This window comes from Miniopterus natalensis, chromosome 1 (genome assembly GCF_054644295.1).
Source record: "Miniopterus natalensis isolate mMinNat1 chromosome 1, mMinNat1.hap1, whole genome shotgun sequence".
Classification (NCBI taxonomy): domain Eukaryota; kingdom Metazoa; phylum Chordata; class Mammalia; order Chiroptera; family Miniopteridae; genus Miniopterus; species Miniopterus natalensis.
The window spans coordinates 35911770-35930593 of record NC_142081.1 but is presented as its reverse complement, the minus strand read 5'-3'; the positions used below and the strand labels follow the sequence as shown (position 1 = coordinate 35930593).

The window sequence follows — 18824 nt, the reverse complement described above, 5'->3', positions numbered from 1 at the left end:
TTCACTTACATGTCATAGAAATTATACTCTTTGTGGTAAAAGTCATTAGTCATCTTTTCTAAAACAGTTCTCTGATAAGCATGTCTCTTAGATTCTAAAAGACACTTACAAAGAATCAGAAAACATCTTAGCCCAATAAATGGCATAAATGACTTAGCTTCCTGCCAGATAATACTTACCAAAACATTTACCAAAATCAGGCTGAAATCATTACACTCTGACCACTTCTTTTGCAATACTCTGTGTATGTTTTGTCAGGGATTAGCCGGCCATAACTCACAAACATTAAAATATTATTGCTATTATTATCCGTGTCATTATGTGAATCTGAGATCTCAAAATATTGGGACCCCCAAAAGAGAAAAGAAATTGCCTGGATGCTAAACCTGATATTTGTTATTGGCTCCCTTTCGTTTCTTTGTGCCCTACTTTGGTGCCCTGTAGACTGATAAAGCAAATGGGATGCTCTTTTCCTCCTTGACGTTAATTCTTTTCTTAAATCATCAAATATAACACTTTTATTGGAAATTGTGTGAGGAATGAGTTTGTCAGGAGACTAAATATAAAGAAGAAATATTTATCCATACATTCATCAAATCTTTATCAAGTGTCTGCAGTGTGTGTGCCTGGGTGTGCTAGATGCTGAAGATGTAACAGAACAAATCAGACAACACCCCTGCCTTCCTGGAGCTGACATTTAATGAGGTTATAAAGAATGACGAGTGGATGCAGATGGAAAGACATCATTCATTAATGGAAACAGAGGACTAGGCCATGCATAATAAGCAGACTCTGAAAGGATGCTGGCCATGAAACCTAGGAGTTGAAAAAAGCTTGAAGAAAGGGTACTGAAGAAATACTGTATTTTAACAGTTCCCAAACTTCGCTGCACTTTAGAATCTCCTGGGAGCTTTTAAGAATTCTGATGCCCAGGTCATATCCAACCTTATTACATCAGAATGAATGGGGGTGGGAGCCAGGCATCAGTAATTTCCAAAAATAGCCAGGTGATTCTGTGCAGCAGAGTTGGGGAACCACTGCCATATTTCATCCAATTTAATAGGCTGTGAAGTATATGAAAGAAGAAACTCTGCCAATTATACTCTAACAAAATGCTTAAGATGCCATCAATTTCAGAGAAGCTGAAAATGGAAAATTGATCAGCATCTCAGAATTGGTGAAATGCCGAGGTGATGAGTGAGTGAGCAGCCTGGCATGAGAACTGCTGGGTTTCCCCCGGAGTGTACACGACCTAGGACAGAATGAGCAATCTAGTGTTGAATTCAACACTGCACGTGTTGTTCAGAGTTTCAGTTGGGATAATACGTTCCTGCTACTGTGCCTCTTTCTAGGTTATCTCCCTTTTCCTCAGTCATCGAGGAGCAGGGACCACGATTCCCTGCTGTGCCGGAACCTGCACTGGTTCCCAGCCGTGCCTCCTTAGTGCTGGCAGTTCTCTTCTCGGAAACTGGGCCACCGGCAGACATACGTACTGATACATGTTTTTTTCTTGCTTGCTGTGTTCTGTGTTTGAAAATAGTGTCAAACTTACAGATGAGTTGAGAAAAACAACATGAAGAATACCTGTACCCTTTACCTAGATCCACCTATTCAGATTTTGTCTCATTTGCTTCATCATGTACGTCTCTGTGTGCTCTTGCTCTCAATGCTTGCGCTTGTACATACTGTGTATATTACGTGCACATGGTATTTACTCTAAGTCACTTAAGGGTAGCTTGCATACATCATAGCCCTGTGCCCCTACATTCTTTTTTTCATTTTCAATATTTTATTATCATAAGTTGTTCTACAGTGAACATCCTTGTGCGTATCTGTTATAGATATCTTCCTGGGAATGTGATTATAATGTCAAAGGGTATGAACATCTTTAAGGTTCTTTTTTTCCCATTTTTATAAATTTTTAATTAAATTTATTGGGGTGACATTGGTTCCCTAAACCATACAGGCTGCAAGAGTACAACTCAACAAAAGGTCATCTGCACACTGCATCGAGTGCCCATCTCCCCAAGCAAAGTCTCTTTCCTCCCCATTTTCCCTCCCTTTGCCCTCTTCCAGCTCCCCACCGTCACCCTCTCCCTCTGGCTATCACTGTCTATTGTTATACATAAATATATATTTATATTTTTTGCTTAATCCCTTCACCTTATTTTTATCCACCCCCAGCTCCCCTCCCCTCTGATAGCTGCCAGTCTGTTCCATGTTTCTATTTTGTTTGTCAGTTTATTTTTTTCATTAGATTCCACAGATAAGTGAGATCCTATGGTACTTGTCTTTCTCTGACAGACTTATTTCACTTAGCATTGCAATCTCCAGGTCCATCCATGCTGTCCCAAAGGGTAAGATTTCCCCCCCCTTTTTCACGGCTGCATAGTATTCCATTGTGTAAATGGGCCACAGCTTTTTTTGTCTACTTATCTACTGGTGGGCTCTTGGGGTGTTTCCAGATCTTGGCTATTGTAAATAACACTGCAGTGAACATAGGGGTGCATATATTTTCTGATTGGTGTTTTGGGATTCTTAAGATATATTCCCAGAAGTGAGATTGTTGGGGCATAAGGCAGTTCCATTTTTAATCTTTTGAGGAATCTCCATACTGTTTTCCATAATGGCTGCACCAGTCTGCATTCCCACCAACAGTGCCCAAGGGTTCCCTTTTCTCCACACCCTCGACAGCACTTGTTGTTTGTTGATTTGTTGATGGTAGCCAGTCTGACAGGTGTGAGGTGATACCTCATTGTGGTATTAATTTGCATCTCTGATGATTAGTGACATTGAGCATTTTTTCATATGTCTCTTGGCCATCCGTATGTCCTCTTTGGAGAAGTGTCCATCCAGGTCCTTTCACATTTTTCAATTGGGTTGTCTGTCTTCTTGGAGTTGAGTAGTGTAAGTTCTTTATGTATTTTGGAAATTAACCCCTTTCCTTGATGTTAAATTTAAAACCATTTTTAATATTAAAGCAAAAAATGAGTATATTGAATAGATGCAGTATTAGCATGAATTGTAATTGTCATCCTGTAGCAGGTTGCTCGAGGCTGCCAACAGCGGACTGGAAAAGCAGGGAGTGTGGATGAGAGGCTACCTCTGCCTCGGTGCATTATCTCAACAAATTAGGTAGTTTATCATCATGATTTTTTTGTAGTTTTCCATCAGAATGGACAAGCATACCATGTTTTATTTATTCCACAGCTACATATTAGTACCTAGTATGTTCAAGGCCCTGTGCTAGATTCTGTGAATGGAATGGTGACTAAAATACATCAAAGTAGGCAGATGTAAGGTATTACCATTTTACATAACAACAGTTATCTCAGATTGTCTTGTGAAAATTAAATACAAAAGCCTGTGTAACCTGGCACATAGTAAGTGCCCAATAAATGAGCACTTCAAAGATGAAATAAACTATATGTAACTTGTGAATCTTGATTTAAAAAAAAAAAAAAAACAAAAACAAAACACCCTGCTATAAAGGGAAACCTTAGGACAATTATAAACATTTGAAATTTAACTGGATATTAGAGCATTGTTGTTAATTTTCTTAGGGGTGACAGTGACATTGAGGTTAGGAGAATATCCTTGTTCTTAAAAAATGCTTAAGGAAGTATTTCAGGCCTAAGTGTCATGATATCTGCAAGTTAGTTTCAATATTTCAGAAATAAATAATAGTTCAAGACTGTTAACAGTGGTTAAATGTAGGTGGTAGGTTTATGGGCACTCATAGCACTATTCTTTCAACATTTCTGGATGTTGAAAACTTTCAGGATATACAGCTGGGAAAGTCTTTTAGTTCCTTTTCTCTTCCCTGTTCAGAACAATTTATAATTATGCAATTCTCCAGAGGGAATCTGTTCCCCAAAATATGAGTTAGAAATTGGATCCCATACAAACTTAAGTCAGTTTCTGAAAGGATTTTGTTTCTCTTTTCTAAATCTAAGTTACATCAGTCAAGGGTCAACTCAGATCTTAGGCAACACTCTTCCTGAACTTTGTTACATTTTAATGTTTATTTGCCTGAACTCCATTTTACTTTGTACATTCACCTTTGCCAGAGGAATTGTGTCTTCTTAGTCTCTAGCAAGGTACTGTCACTTAGTCCACACATTCATTCCCAGTTTAGCACACCTGGGCGGGGTGGGGGGTGGGGGGTGCATCCGAGGCAATCAGAAGATACAGTGTCACTTGGTGAGCTTACAGTTTAATTAGAAGGTTAAACATGATGAAGCTGAAAAACACTCAGAATAATTTAGAAAATACATTTAAACCAGTGCAGTGCCAAAGGGGCTTATAAAGAGGACACTGCTGCTAACATCAGCATTGAAACGAAGCTGTTATAATACTCTAGGTGTGAACAGGATTGGACAGCCATAGACTTCAAACCTGTCCATACATTACATTTTCTTCAAGTCCAAGTAGGTTCAGAGCACCACCCCTGGGATGTTCTGATGCTACCCACGTTTCCGACTTAGGCATTCTTTTCCCTGAAGTTGAAGCCAGGGAATGTAACACTGTGTGTCTGGTCATAGAGAAATTATTTTTTGACCATGGTTTTTGTCAAGTCCACAAAACCCCAAAAGGTAAAGAATATATCTAGGATACCTAGTATGTATTGTGTACTATAATGTATCACATTTTACGTGATGTTATGACATTATATTAAGTCCTTAGAGTCACACTTAAGGTAATGTCATTGATTTCTCAAGCAATGCCAGAGACAATGGTTGTTATCCTAAAAAAGTGATTGTAGGAAAAAAATGAGCTAGATTTATATAGGAGCTATATATATAGGAGCTATAAGAGTTCTTGCAGGTGCTATGACAGAATCATTAGACAAGTTTTATTCTGTCTTATAGAGGCTATTAAAATTATTATGCATTTACTCAGGCAGCTTATACTAACATAAAATTTATCAACTTTATATTTTGCTAAAGACTAAAGATTTATTTTTAACTAAGGAAAAGATGTATAAAATTATTTCCTTTTTTACCTCTAGGTGGTGCTGTGTATTGTTTTATGTAAGCACGGGACTGCCTAGTTTTGAAGTGGAGTCTTAAGATTACGTGTCTTATTTGACAGCTGAACAAACTGAGAGTCATTGAAATTTAGTCATTGAAATTTTGTCTTGTTTAAGAAAAAATTTCTGTTTTGAGACAGAACCAAGACTAGCACCTTTTTTTAAGTAAAATATTTAATGTATGATTTATTTGAGAAAAAATTAGTCATTTCATAATTATTTCAAACAGTGTTATACTATTGTGACAGGTTTAAAAATTTATTTTACTGTATTGAGTCATGAAGTTTTCCTTAAAAAGTTCTAAAATAAAATAATTTGCTCATTATATGAAAATAGATTGTGAAGAAAGATAATGAGATATCATTATATATAGTATATCTAAATTACTTTACCAAAGAAAAACTCCCAGTGGTTAAAGAACACACAAGAGATGATTCACTGAAAAACAAATACAAATTTCTAATTATTATGTGAAAACATATTAAAAGTCATTAATAATCAAGACAAATCTAAAAATAGTAGTGAGATCCTCCTTTTCTTCCAGATCAGCAACAAGCCTGTAATGATTATCCTCAGAGATACCGAGGTAGTAATGACACCTCACCCCATGACAGGCACACACCACTTTATCACTGGTACAACTTTTCTGTAAGTTAATTTAACAGATGTTATCCAGAACCTTAAATTGTTCAAACTCGCCCGGCTGGGTGTGGCTCAGCGGTTGAGCGTCGACCTAGGATCCAGGCGATCGGGGTTCGATTCCCGGTCAGGGCACATGCGTGATGTGTGGGCTCGATCAATGACTCTCTTATCACTGATGTTTCTGTCTCTCTCTCTCCCTCTCCTTTCCTCTCTCTGAAATCAATAAAGATATATTAAAAAAAAAAAAAAACACTAAAAAAAAAAAATTGTTCAAACTCTTACCTAGCAGTTCAACTTCTGAGTTCCTCTCTATAGGAATAATCAGAAATGTGGACAACGACTTATATACAAAGATATTGATCACAGCAATATGTATAGTACCTGTATTTACAAATCAGAAAATCATTACATAATTAAAGTATGACTATACTATCAGGTAGCCATTTACAAACTGCTTGCAAAGAATTTTAAATAACCTAAGAAAATGTTCATAATACTTTACTGAATTAAAGAGGAAGTTGAAATCTATAAACATGGTATTATTTCAGTTATATAAAAATACCTCCATGTTTGGAGAAAAAGAGTGAAAGACATAGGCAAACATTAACAGGTTATCTGGATGTGCAAAGAATGAGTGCTTTTCTTCTTTCTACCACCCCTCTCCCCAGGTATTTCAAGATTTCTACAAAGTATACATTCTACAAAAGTATCATAAGATTTATAGTAAGAAAAAAGTTATTTTTTAAAAAGAAATAAATAGCATTTTAAATGAGGTTGAACCCTGTGAGTCTGCCAATCATCTGAGGCCAGGAGCCCTTCTGCCTTCCCAGTTTGTTCTCTTGTCCTGGTGGTCAGAGTGAGGGAACCCTCCAGCATTAGTTCCCTTTTAACTCTTTGATTAAGACTGAGAAAATCTCTAAACCCCAAAATATAAGGTTCATTTTATAAGTTGTAAATAATCACGACATCTAAACAAACGTCCCAGAATATACAGGGTGGGGCAAAAGTAGGTTTATAGTTGTTCGTATGGAAAATAATATAATAATAATAATACAAAAATAAGCTCTGTTTTGCATACTTACAACTGTAAACCTACTTTTGTCCCACTCTGTGTGTTGTCTATTTTTCTTCTTCAAGATTTTTTTTCTCCCTTCTTTATTTTATTGTATGTTCTGTATTGACTCAATTTTTAAGGTCTATTTTTGTACATTATAATTCATATTAAATTTTCTAACAAATACAAAGTTCACATGTTTTGCTAGCTGTTAGTTCGTTCTCGAATTGGTTAACTGAAAGGATCTCAGTTTCTTTGAAACAGCCTCTCGCCAGCTCCTAATCCCCAAGTTTAAACCATTCATTCTTGTAGGAGGAAATATTGGCTTGTCTGAAACTTCCTTTTTTAATTCAGATTGTCTTGGAATGATGCAACTTATGAAAAGCGTAGTCAGTGTTATGTAGTGAAACAAGTCTAGAATTAAACTACAAGAGGCCTTGACTTGCGTCATGGGAATTGGTTAGAAGGATGGTGGGGAATGACCAGTTCAGCATTTCCATCTGGCATTAATTACTGTGTGATCTTTGGCAAATTATTCATCCTCAGTTTCTTTGCCTATAAAATTGAGGTGGTGGCCCAGATGACCCATGACTCATGATCTTACATGAGCAGATCTGAATTGTGCCTGCCTTGGAATATCTGGGTCACATGGCTCCCATACATTCAAGATCTCTTCTGATTTTGAAGTGCTTTTCAGCTCACAGAGCCCCTTCCTAACAGTGTCTACAGCAGGAAACTTGTCTCTCAAGTTTTCTCTCAGATCCCATAGTCTGGAAGCCACTGTTTCCTTTTGTATTCTTAGCACCTTAGAAAAAGCAGGGCTTACATGTTGGAGCTGGGACATAGAAGCTGCTACAAACTCCTAAAATAGTGTGTCAGCTGCAGCCATGAATGCATCTGGAAGGACACAACAGCCGTAGACGAATGTGCCTTTGTTGTACATGGGAAATATTAGCAGAAACTCCAGTGTGTAACGATTTCCTAATCCTCCCCGTCCAGGGCCTGACTTAAAATGGATGGAACACATAGCTGGCTACCGGCAAGTCCTGACTGAGGCCACGCCAGACAGGTGCTTCATCCAAATATACCTACTCAGCCCGCTGCTAGTCCAGTCAGGCCTTCAAATGACTGCAGCCCCAGCCTTGATTGCAGCCTCGTGAGAAATCCTTAGCCAAAACTGCTTAGCTAAGCTGCTCCCAAATTCCTGACCCCCAAAAACCTCTGGGATGATAAGTAGTGTTCTGAGCTACTAAATTTTGAGGTGATTTGTTATGCGGCACTAGATAACTAATGTAACTTTACCAAGGTCTTGTAACTCATAAATTAAGAATTTGAAATTTGAGCCCTGCCGACTTGGCTTAGCAGTTGAGCGTCGACCTAGGATCCAGGAGACTGTGGTTCGATTCCCGGCCAGGGCACATGCCCGGGTTGCGGGCTCAATCCACAGTCTGGGGCGTGCAGGAGGCAGCCAATCAATGACTCTCATCATTGATGTTTCTGTCTCTCTCTCTCCCTCTCCCTTCCTCTCTCTGAAATCAATAAAGACATATTTAAATGAAAAAAAAAAATTAAAAAAAACACACTTGAAATTTGAACCAGGCATTCAATCTCCAGAGTCTGTGCACCTAAACTATATCATTATTGCCTTGAAAAGTAGGTGGGGGCCTGTCTGTGGAGATCCAGTATCTCTATTACACACATTCCCCCCCCCCCCCTTAATCCTGACAGTGATAGGAAACTACTGAAAACAATTACATTTTAGAATGATTCTTTGCTATAGAAGCCCAAGTATAAGGGTGCTACAACTGGAATTAGGAAGAACAGTGTCAGCTAACGGGAGCAACCCACAGTGAAGGGTGAGGTCCTGAACTAATGCCTGGGACAGAAAGGATTAGGCAGGCTCACTATTCACTGGGTGGACCAGAAGGACTACTAGGTAGTTGACTAGATGTTTGTAGTGCTGGGTGGGAGAAGTCAATGGAGGGACTTTCCGAACTGGGAAGGTCAGGGCGTGAGGGTAGAGAGGGCGTTGCTGGCAGCTGGTGGGAGAGTAGGTGAGGGTCATGATGAACCCTGCCTTGGCCATGGTGCATTTGAGATTTCTGAGACATTTAAGAGATACCTGAGCCCGGCCGGGCGTAGCTCAGTGGTTGAGTGTTGACCTAGGATCCAGGCAATCAGGGTTCGATTCCCGGTCAGGGCACATGCCCGGTTGCGGGCTTGATCCCCAGTTAGGGGTGTGCAGGAGGCAGCCGATCAATGACTCTCATCATTGATGTTTCTATCTCTCTCTCGCCCTCTCCTTTCCTCTCTCTGAAATCAATAAAGATATATTTAAAAAGAAAAAAGAAGAGAAAAGAAGAGAAAAAAGAAAAGAAAAGAAAAGAAAAGAAAAGAAAAAAAGAGATACCCAAGAGGTGGGGCCCCAGCTCCACTGACTGGCATCGCAGAGGAGAGGTCTAGGCTGAAGTGGGGAAGTGGGAATCATCAGCCACATGGAAGCGATGGCGTGGATAACTATACCCTGGGAGAGTGTGTTGAAAGAGAAGAGAGCTCTCTCCAAGGAGGCCTGACCTGACCTTGACATGGAGTGGGAAGAGAGAAGCCAGAGAAAAGAGAACCAGGGGAAAGTGGCATCAGAAAAGCTGAGGGAGAGAGTTCCAAGAAAGAGAGTATTATTAAAGTGTCCAGTGCAGCCTCAGTATCTGCCAGGTGCTCTTTCTGAATCAGCGGAATCTGGCCACAGTGACTTCCAGGCTTGCCACTGGATAGAGCACCTGTGGGGTCTTTCCTGCTGACCTCTGAGGCATCCCAGAAGGCTCCCTGTGAAACTGCACATGGTAGGGGGGAGGAGGGGACTGGAGGAAAGAAGGTGAAGCGATTAGCCAAAGAACATACATGCATAACCCATAGACGCAGACAACAGTGTGGTGGTAGCCAGAGGGAAGGAGGGGCAAGGGCTGGGTAGAGGAGGGCAAAGGATGGGGGTGGCGAGAATGGGGACATTTGTAATAGGGTCTACAAATAGGGTCTAAAAAAAGAAACTGCACATGTTTGCCTGGTCTTAGCAATCTACTTGCCTAACTCATTTTCAGTTCAACAAACATTTATGTGCAGTTTAACACCTAATAGGCAGGTAATAAATTATTGTTAGATGAATAAATACTTATTAATAATACATACAAGGCTTTACCCTACTGGCACATGCAGAAGTAATATAAGAAGACTGCTCAGTGAGTCCCACTGACTCATATTCAGCAGCTGCAGATTTTAATGAGGGTTTGATGTCTCCTGTAGGGGCACAGAATTTTATTTCTCTTGTGGAAGAGCCATGAGTATTAACAACAAAAAGGAGTCAAAGGCCTGGAATTCCACAATTTTCCCTGATCTTTTAAGATTGAGTTTACAAATGCAATTTGAAAAGTTAACATGTATTAAGCTGAGATTCTTTAATATAAGCTTCTTTCAACTCCAGCTGTTCTAATGGCAACTTCCTGTCCACCTGGGAGTCATTATTTTTAAAAGTTGTGTTTAAGTTAAATGCCATAATGTCAGTACTTAAACTTTTTTCTTTGGTAATTAGATATAGCGATTAGATTCTCTTTTTAAATTATGCTTGGATTTTTAATTAAGAAAACCACGGCAAAGTCATAAAATAACAGGCCCATAATAAAGTTTCAAAGGTCCGAAAACTTTTACAGACTGAAAAATACTGAATTTAAAATAGTTAATTCTGTGGCTTTCGTATTAAAAGCAAATAGAAGTTCCCCACATATTTAAATAATTAAGACAATTGGAAAACTGTACACCAAGACTTCAATTCTGTAGCCCTTTATAGAATGAAAGCTCATTTGTAAATCTGCTGGATTTATTAACTGAGGATGCTCATTGAGTAGGGCATAAAGCCCTATCACATAATGGTACTTTTGGGGCTTGTTTTGTTTCTTGGTTTGTTTTAAAAACTCCCCAAAAGTAAAAAGACTGGGAACAGGAAAGAGTTAATTGAGCTCATCTGAAGGAACCTTGGTCCCTACTCCCCAGGGAAACCTTACCCTTCAATCCCTCCCACTCCTTTGTCTCTGAACCCCACCTCTCTCACCTGCTTTGAATCCTTTGAATCCAAGCGCTCTGTACCTGGGCATGAGGCTTTCACTCTGTCCTTTTAAAATTATTCTATAGTTGTTTCATGGGTAGCTAGTACAGGTTCGTCTCCACATCTCCTTTTCTGGAGGACAGGGAGCACTCTAAGCTTTATCTCCATTTTCCCACAGTGGCTTAAACAATGCTGAAACTGAACACCCTATTTCCAGTACTGTGGTGCTTAATTTTATATAATTTCACATATAGGCTTGGGTAGGCCATGGTGCCCAGTTGGTCAAACACTGGGTCAAGGTGTTCCACAGCTCCTAGTCAGCCACACCATCCTGGGGCAAACAACCCTTACTCTACAGTGTAGTATTAAGTACATTTTCGACTTATGATATTTTCAATTTATAGTGGATTTATCAGGACATAACCCCATCATAAACTGAGGAGCATCTGTAATTTCAAACCTACAGAAATGTTGCAAGAATAAGAATAGTACAAAGAAAACCCATATGACCCCCACCAGCTTCATCTGGTTCACCCAATTAGTTTATCATGTGCACGCACTATCTCCCTACACACACACACACACACACAATTTCTTTTTCTGAACCATTTGAGAGGAACTCACTGTAACTCTTCTAAATGCTTCAGTGTGTATTTTTTGAGAATAAGGAGATTCCCTTACTAATCCAGCACAGTTAACACTAAAGAAAACTTAATATTTATATAATACACCTATTCCATATCTGTATTCCAGTTGTATTCATTGCTCTAACATTCCTTTAAAGCACTTTTTTCTTTAGTAAAGGATCAGTTATCATGTCTCCCTTAATCTAGAACATTTCCGCAGCCTTTCTTTGTCTTGGATGACATAGGTACCATCAATTTTGATGCAGAGTTTCCAGGGAAATTGATTGTTAGCTAATGCTAGTTTTAATAAAATTTTGAGTCAGAGATAAATCAATATAGGATGTAATTTTCCTCCGAGGACTTTGTTAGGATCATACAGAATTCTGGAAGTGAAACATGTACCCTCATGATGCTTGACTTAATCAGCCTGATGGTCCTGTTCTCTAATAGGCTTTCCTTGTCTCAGTTTTCCTCTTCGCCCTGGGCATGCTCCATGGCTAAGACTGACTTTGTGTCTGAAGTTCTGTGACTAAGAGCTTATTCTGAATTAAAGCTGGGTTGCGAATGAGAACCAGATCTGTTTTTCAGTAAATTAATTTATAACACAAGAGAAAAAAAAGTAAAGCTTGAGTTTTAAAAAAATTAATAAGAAGGTAGTGAAGTCATTGTGAACAGGCTTTTCCCAAATATGTTCCCTTCAGCTTTATTTAATACATTTTACAAAAAACAAATATAATTAAGCTAGATTTAGCACATAACAAGCTCTGGCTTTTTCTTCTTTTTTTTTTTTTAACAGAGGGGAACATTAGATTAAATTATTCATCTGAAAAACCCATTAGATGCATAAAGACAGATAACATTAAATAGTTAATTGGGAACAAAGACTCAATCATGTAATGCAGATAACTAAGAAATAGAGTTCTTTGTTTTGAAATACATTTGTATGCAATGTCATGTAATGTAGTTAAAATCACTGTTGTAGCCTGGCCGGGCGTGGCTCAGCGGTTGAGCATCAACCTAGGATCCAGGAGATCAAGGTTCGATTCCCGGTCAGGGCACATGCCCAGGTTGTGGGCTCGATCCCCAGTTGGGGGCGTGCAGGAGGCAGCCGATCAATGACTCTCTCATCATTGATGTTTCAACTCTCTCTCTCCCTCTCCCTTCCTCTCTCTGAAATCAATAAAGATATGTATATTTTTAAAAAATCACTGTTGTAGTACCTTTTAGTCCAAAAAATGGAAGTCATGCCCTGGCCGGTGTGGCTCAGTTGGCTGGGTGTCGTCACCGTTTACGGAAAGGTTGCTGGTTCGATTCTCGGTCAGGGCACATGCCTGGGTTGTGGGCTTAATCCTGGGTAGGAGGCATGCAGGAGGCGGCTGATCGATGTTGCTCTCTCTCCATCTCCCTTTTTCTCTCTCTCAAAATAAATTTTTAAAAAAATGATTATCATTTTTTAAAACTGAATACCATTCTTATTTAGAAACCAACTAATTGTGGGCCTATAATCCAGGTCAGGAAGTTAGTAATAAAGTTTATTAAGACAAATTGGCTCACTTACGTTATTCAGTTGACACCTCTTGCTCTGGAAACCCAGATGGCCTTGGGCCAAAGGAAGACCTGCTAATACGAAGTGTAAAGCATCTCTGATGAAACAAAGACTTCCAGACACATTTCTAAAACATGGTCCATTATTTACCCTACAGGAGGTTAGATGTGATGCAAATGAAAGGCAGTTACTTTCTGTTCGTGAGAGCCACCCATCTTCCCCGGGACACCTTGGCAAACAACAGAGACACACTTCTTTCTCATTGTGTAAAGGGAATAGATTGTTTCTTTCTGAAGGAGTCTGCAGGCTGAATGCAAAAAGCAGTCGTGCGCCCGGGGAGAGATTCTGGCCTTTGCCTTCCTGTTTCTTAAAAGTGGTTTTCCATCCCTTAATGTACCTAAATGGGATTTGGAGAGTCTGCTCCCCACTTCCTCCCAAAGAGACAGCTCCTCCAATGAGTCATGCAGACAGACACACACCAACGTCCTGGGCGTTTTCCTTTCTAAGCACAGACAGGGTCTCATGTTGCCTGCAGCGTCAGCCACCTCCTCCGGTTCCTCAGAGGAGACTCCAGACTCTGCCTGGGGCCACGGCCCTGAGAACCCAAGGCGTGTGTACTTAGCCTACAAAGTGGAGGGGAAAGCTGGGGCAGGGTGGGGGTGCCCATTTCACAACAAGAGCAGCAGGTATGAGTGTGCAGGGTGGGTAGGTAGAAGTGTGTTGGCTCTGGGGTGGGATAGACTGGTAGAGATAGTAAATGGATCTAGGGTTTGGATTGCCATCAATGGTGTATCAAGAATTAAGCATGGCTTTTATTAATTAATTTATTAATTTATTTATTAAGTATATCTTTATTGATTTCAGAGAGAAGAAGGGAGAGGGAGAGAGAGAAACATCAATGATGAGAGTCATCATTGATCGGCTGCCTTCTGCATGCCCCCAACCAGGGATTGAGCCCACAACCCGGGCATGTGCCCTGACTGGGAACTGAACTGTGATCTCCTGGATCCTAGGCCGACGCTCAACTGCTGAGCCACGCCCGGCCGGGCAGGCATGGTTTTTTAAATCACCACGAATAATTTCTTTTCCATTCTCCCAAGAGAGCTCAGATGTAATCATGAAATTTTCTAGCTTTTAGAAGGTTATGAACCTGTGGGTTCAGTCACAGTTGGATTTTATTTACCACAACCAATCAGATGACTGGATAAGTTGTTGGTTACTTTGCCAGTAGCTATAGCCCTTGTGGCATTATTGGTTTTGAAAAGCTAAAATTTTTAAACTTCCAAGGTTCCTGCCCATCTATGTTAAAGAAAAAATTATTCTGACACTTGTTAAAATGGTAAGGGAGACTATTAGGACTATTGTAGTAAGAGCATTGCAGTAGAGGAAAGAGATGGGACTCAACCCAAATACAGTAAGGACAGCCGGGAAATTAACAATGGACAAGTGGAGTGAAGGGCTCAGTGGATGGAAATACCAAGAGGAGACATCAAGGGTGGAGGACTTGCAACTTAAAGGATTCTTGGCAACGGCAGGTCAAGGACACATACATCAAAGTTGGGGGATGAGGAGCTTGACTTAAGCAAGTCGAGGCCTCTAGAGAAGAGGGTTCAGAGGAGTCTGGCTAAAGGTTGGTCAAGGAGAGAATCTTTGTAATATGTACTAAATCTGATTGTCCACTGCAGAGAGAATATTGGAGGCTCTAGCACAGTTAATCTGAGAAGGGGGAAAGCCCTTTTCAGACTTGTGCTTGGGAAGCAATGCTCACAGAGCTGCTGTGCAAGGGCCCCTGGCTCCTCTGAAGGGGTGGCTATGAATGCTGCGGGGGGTCAGCAGTTGGGTCTGCAGAGCTTCCAGGCCTTCTGTCCACTATGTCCACCCCCACCCAGTGCAGCCGAACAATGTGCTGTTAAACCAGATCCAGGGAGACCTGGAAGTTCCATGGTTGCATGTCCCAGAGTCAAGGGGGAAGAATCACTTTTTATTAGTTTTAGGTATTAAAAATACTGGAAGTACATGCCCTGGCCAGTGTAACTCAGTTGGCTGAGTGTCGTCCTGTGGACCAAAGTTTCGCTGGTTCGATTCCTGGTTAAGGCACATGCCCAGATTGCAGGCTCGGTCCCCGGTCGGGGTACGTCCTGGTTGGGGTGCATATGGGAGGCAACTGATCGATGTTTCTCTCCCACATCAATGTTTCTCTCTCGCTCTCCCTCTCCCTTCCTCTCCCTCTAAAGTCAATAAAAACATATTTAAAAATTGGAAGTACATTTTTATATTATAAACTTGATCTTGTATGGTAATTTTGAGTTAAGTTTTACTTTATATATAAGGTATGGGTCCAGTTTCCCTTTTTGCATGTGAATATCCAGTTTTCCCAGCACTGTTTGTTGTAAAGACGGCCCTTTCCCCTTTGGATGGTCTTGGCACCCTGTTGATCATTCTGTTTTATCTTACACTGAGAAGCGGAAACTTAGAATAACATTATTTTTAGACGTACATTTCACTTTTCCATCGGTTTTTCAAAATCTGTGCAACTGCCAGCTGGTTATTCACCAGCCCTTTACTCAAGAATCAATGGGGGTAGTGACTTTACCTCTATTAGGGGTGATGAGGCCTGGCCAGATGAAGGCCTTTGCCAGTCTGATGGTACATACATGGTTTGAAGAAACCCAGACCTCTCTACATTTTGGGGGGAGGGTTGACCCGCAGAACATTCCTCCTAAGGAACACATTCCTTGAGCTTAATAAACTTTTAGAATGCCAGTACACATGGGAGAAATAAAAAAATATCAGTCACTTACACACCGGTGTGAATTCATTTACAACATTGCTTTCCTCCCAGTTGAACTGAATTGGAGGGTTGGGGTGAAGTAGAGGGGTGAAAAGGCCACATTCCAAGGAGGGCTGGCCAGGGTGTGGTGCTGCCCTGGACAGCATGAGGCATTGAGCACCCTGGATGGACCTAGAAGAGAGGACCATCGCCCAGAAGGGGAAGTAGGAGGATCTAAAGATAAATTTTGCCTACTCCACAGCTGTGCCAGGGAGAGGCTCTGGAAGTATGAGTAATCCATAGATGTGCATGACCATGACCTGGCCCTTTCGTGTTTATTTTAAAGTCATAGTACATATTTCTCCAGGCCTGGCAACATTTCTTTTAGGTATTGTCAGTCCAATCCTTCTTTTATAGAAAAATTAAAAGATTTCAATGTGGAAAATACCTAACAAGCAGATTTCCTTTCTGTGACCCTACCTCTATCTCCAACACACACACACACACACACACACACACACACACAGAGTCTGTTTTGGGGATTTGTCATGATTTTTTAATGATTCTAATTTGAGTTGATTGTGCATATTTAAATAGCAGATATTTAAAATGTAGACTATATTGTTGAAGCTGGATACCTTTTGTGAGTACTGAATATTTAATTTAATTTTTATTTTTATATTTTTTACCCACAAGAAACTATAACTTTTTAAAAAATATTTTTTACTGATTTTTTAGAGAGGAAGGGAAAAAGAGAGAAACATCTATGAGAGAGCCATAACTTTATTAATGATAGAAACATTACAAATTTCAAACCAAGCTGCAGTTACTCTTTGGAAACACCAGAAAAGAAAAAACAAAAGATGGTTACAGTGTGAATTCCATAATAGCATTTACAAATATCATTACTGTTGTTCCTCAGGGCTTGGACTCCACACATTTGCTTGTAACATGACTAATTCTATGTCCTTAACTCCCACACCTGTTTCATCAACCTGTTCCTCTTCACTCTCCTCTTGGACAGTTGGAGTCTGTGTTTTCCTGAATGTCTGAGACAAACTTCACCTTTTCCTGGGCTTGCTGAGATAGATTCTCAATCTTGGCTTCCCAAAAAACTCTGTAGGTATCTGAAGCTGGACTCTTGTAGACATGTGATTTTGTGATGACAAAGAGGATATTCTTGGATTTTCAGATAGTGACCCTAATAACCCCTGCAACCTGTCGAGGCCAGTTTGGATGTAGCCTTCTGTGCTTTCTTTTCACTCTGGTTCTGTTTTGCTTTGCTGACTGGTTCCTCATCGATTTCAGCTGCTGCCTCCTGGGCTTATGTGTTTGCCTGTGTGGAATTTTGTTCCTCGAGCTCTGGTACTGATGCATTACTGTCAGATTCTCTTCCAGACCCTGTCTCAGCTTGGGGCTGGGGCAACTCCTGCTCTGTAGCAGGGACTGTTTCTGTGGCTTCATTGGGCATGTTGTGTGGGGAACACAGACCGAGATGGCCGAGTACTGAATATTTTAATAGTTCCATTCATCTATTTCAAACATTAGGATGTTTTTTTAAATTATTAAAGATTGATATTTTGTCAAGCTCTTGTTTCTAGCCAAAGTCATCTCTACTGCACATTAAAGAAAGTAGTTTTAAAATTTGATTCGGTTATCTCTGAAGTATCTTTTATTCCCAAAGGAAAAGATGTACCTAGATCACATCCAAAATTTATATCTCATTAATGCCCCATTAATCTCATTAATTTACCACATAGGCATTGACCATAAAAAGTACCACTGAGGTGGAACCCTTACTCCCTTAGTTCTGTGCTAAGGGTTCTCCCTTTTCTATCACAGAACTACTTATATCTCGTTTCTTGGTCTTTGCACTGTTAGAAGAGAGTTGACTTGTGACACTAGAGTGCAAGATATCACAAGTCACTCTGGCCAATGCTTTTTCTCTTTAACGAATCACACTTGACTATTTTTAAGACGTTAACTAGAAAGGCTATCTTGTGCTATTATTAGGAAGCCGGGGTTTCTACTTTCCATTATCTTTCAGCCAGTATCTACTTTTTTTTTTTTTTTAAACTTATGTTGCCCAATACTTCAGGCCCTAAAATCTAGTGACTAGTTTCTCCTACTCTCAAATAGATTGTGACCACCCCTTTAACACAATGTTAAAAAAATTGTACACACTAAACAAACAAAAAATATTTTTTTAACATAGTGGTAGACATCTTGCTTGATTAGCTAATATATATTTTCTTTATTTACATTTTTGGGAATGCATTTTTCCCTGTTTGGAATTACAGTTGACCCTAGTACAATGCAGGGGTTAGGGGGTGCCCTCTGCACCGCTGAAAATTTGCATATAACTACACTCGGCCCTCCGATACTTAGATTCCCAGCCACGGAGATGACCCTTGAAGAACATAGGTTTGAACTGTGGGTCAGTTGAAAAAAATCTGCATATAAGTGGACCATGCAGTTCAAACCCATGTTGTTCAAGGGTTAACTGTATTACTATTTTTTGAGGTAATCTCTGACTAAAATAATAGAATAACTAATAAGTGTTTGAGTAGGGTTAGAGTGGAATAGAAAGCACTTTTAATCTTGGAATAAGATATTTGTGATAACACTTTTTCTTTTAAAGGTTCCAATGTAGTATCATGGGTGTATGCATATGTCCAAGCTCATTAATTGCATGCCTTAAATATGTGCAGGGTTTTTTTGTATATCAATTATGTCTCAACTAAATGCTTCTTTAAAAAGAGAAACACAAAAAACTTTGTTTTTGTCAGGTAAAATGAGGCTCAGTCTTGCCAAAATAAAGATTCCAATAAATGGAAAGAGACACCATCCTTATGGATTGAAAAGACTCAATGTTGGTAAAATGTTAGTTCTCCCCAAGGTAATGTAGATGAAGCCAAGAATCAAATCAGCAATTTGTAATATATGGAAGCAAAAAATACCCAATCATGAAGATAATGTAAGGAGCCTCTGGGACAACTTCAAGCATATCAACATTCACATCATGGGGAGCCAGAAGGAGAAAAGAGAGAGCAAGGAACTG

At 39.9% G+C, this 18824-nt stretch overlaps 1 pseudogene; it reads right to left on the bottom strand.

The window, feature by feature from the left end:
• Window positions 1-16630: 16630 nt before the first annotated feature.
• Window positions 16631-17234, bottom strand: LOC107525875 (nascent polypeptide-associated complex subunit alpha pseudogene; annotated as a pseudogene).
• Between the last annotated feature and the right edge of the window lie 1590 nt (window positions 17235-18824).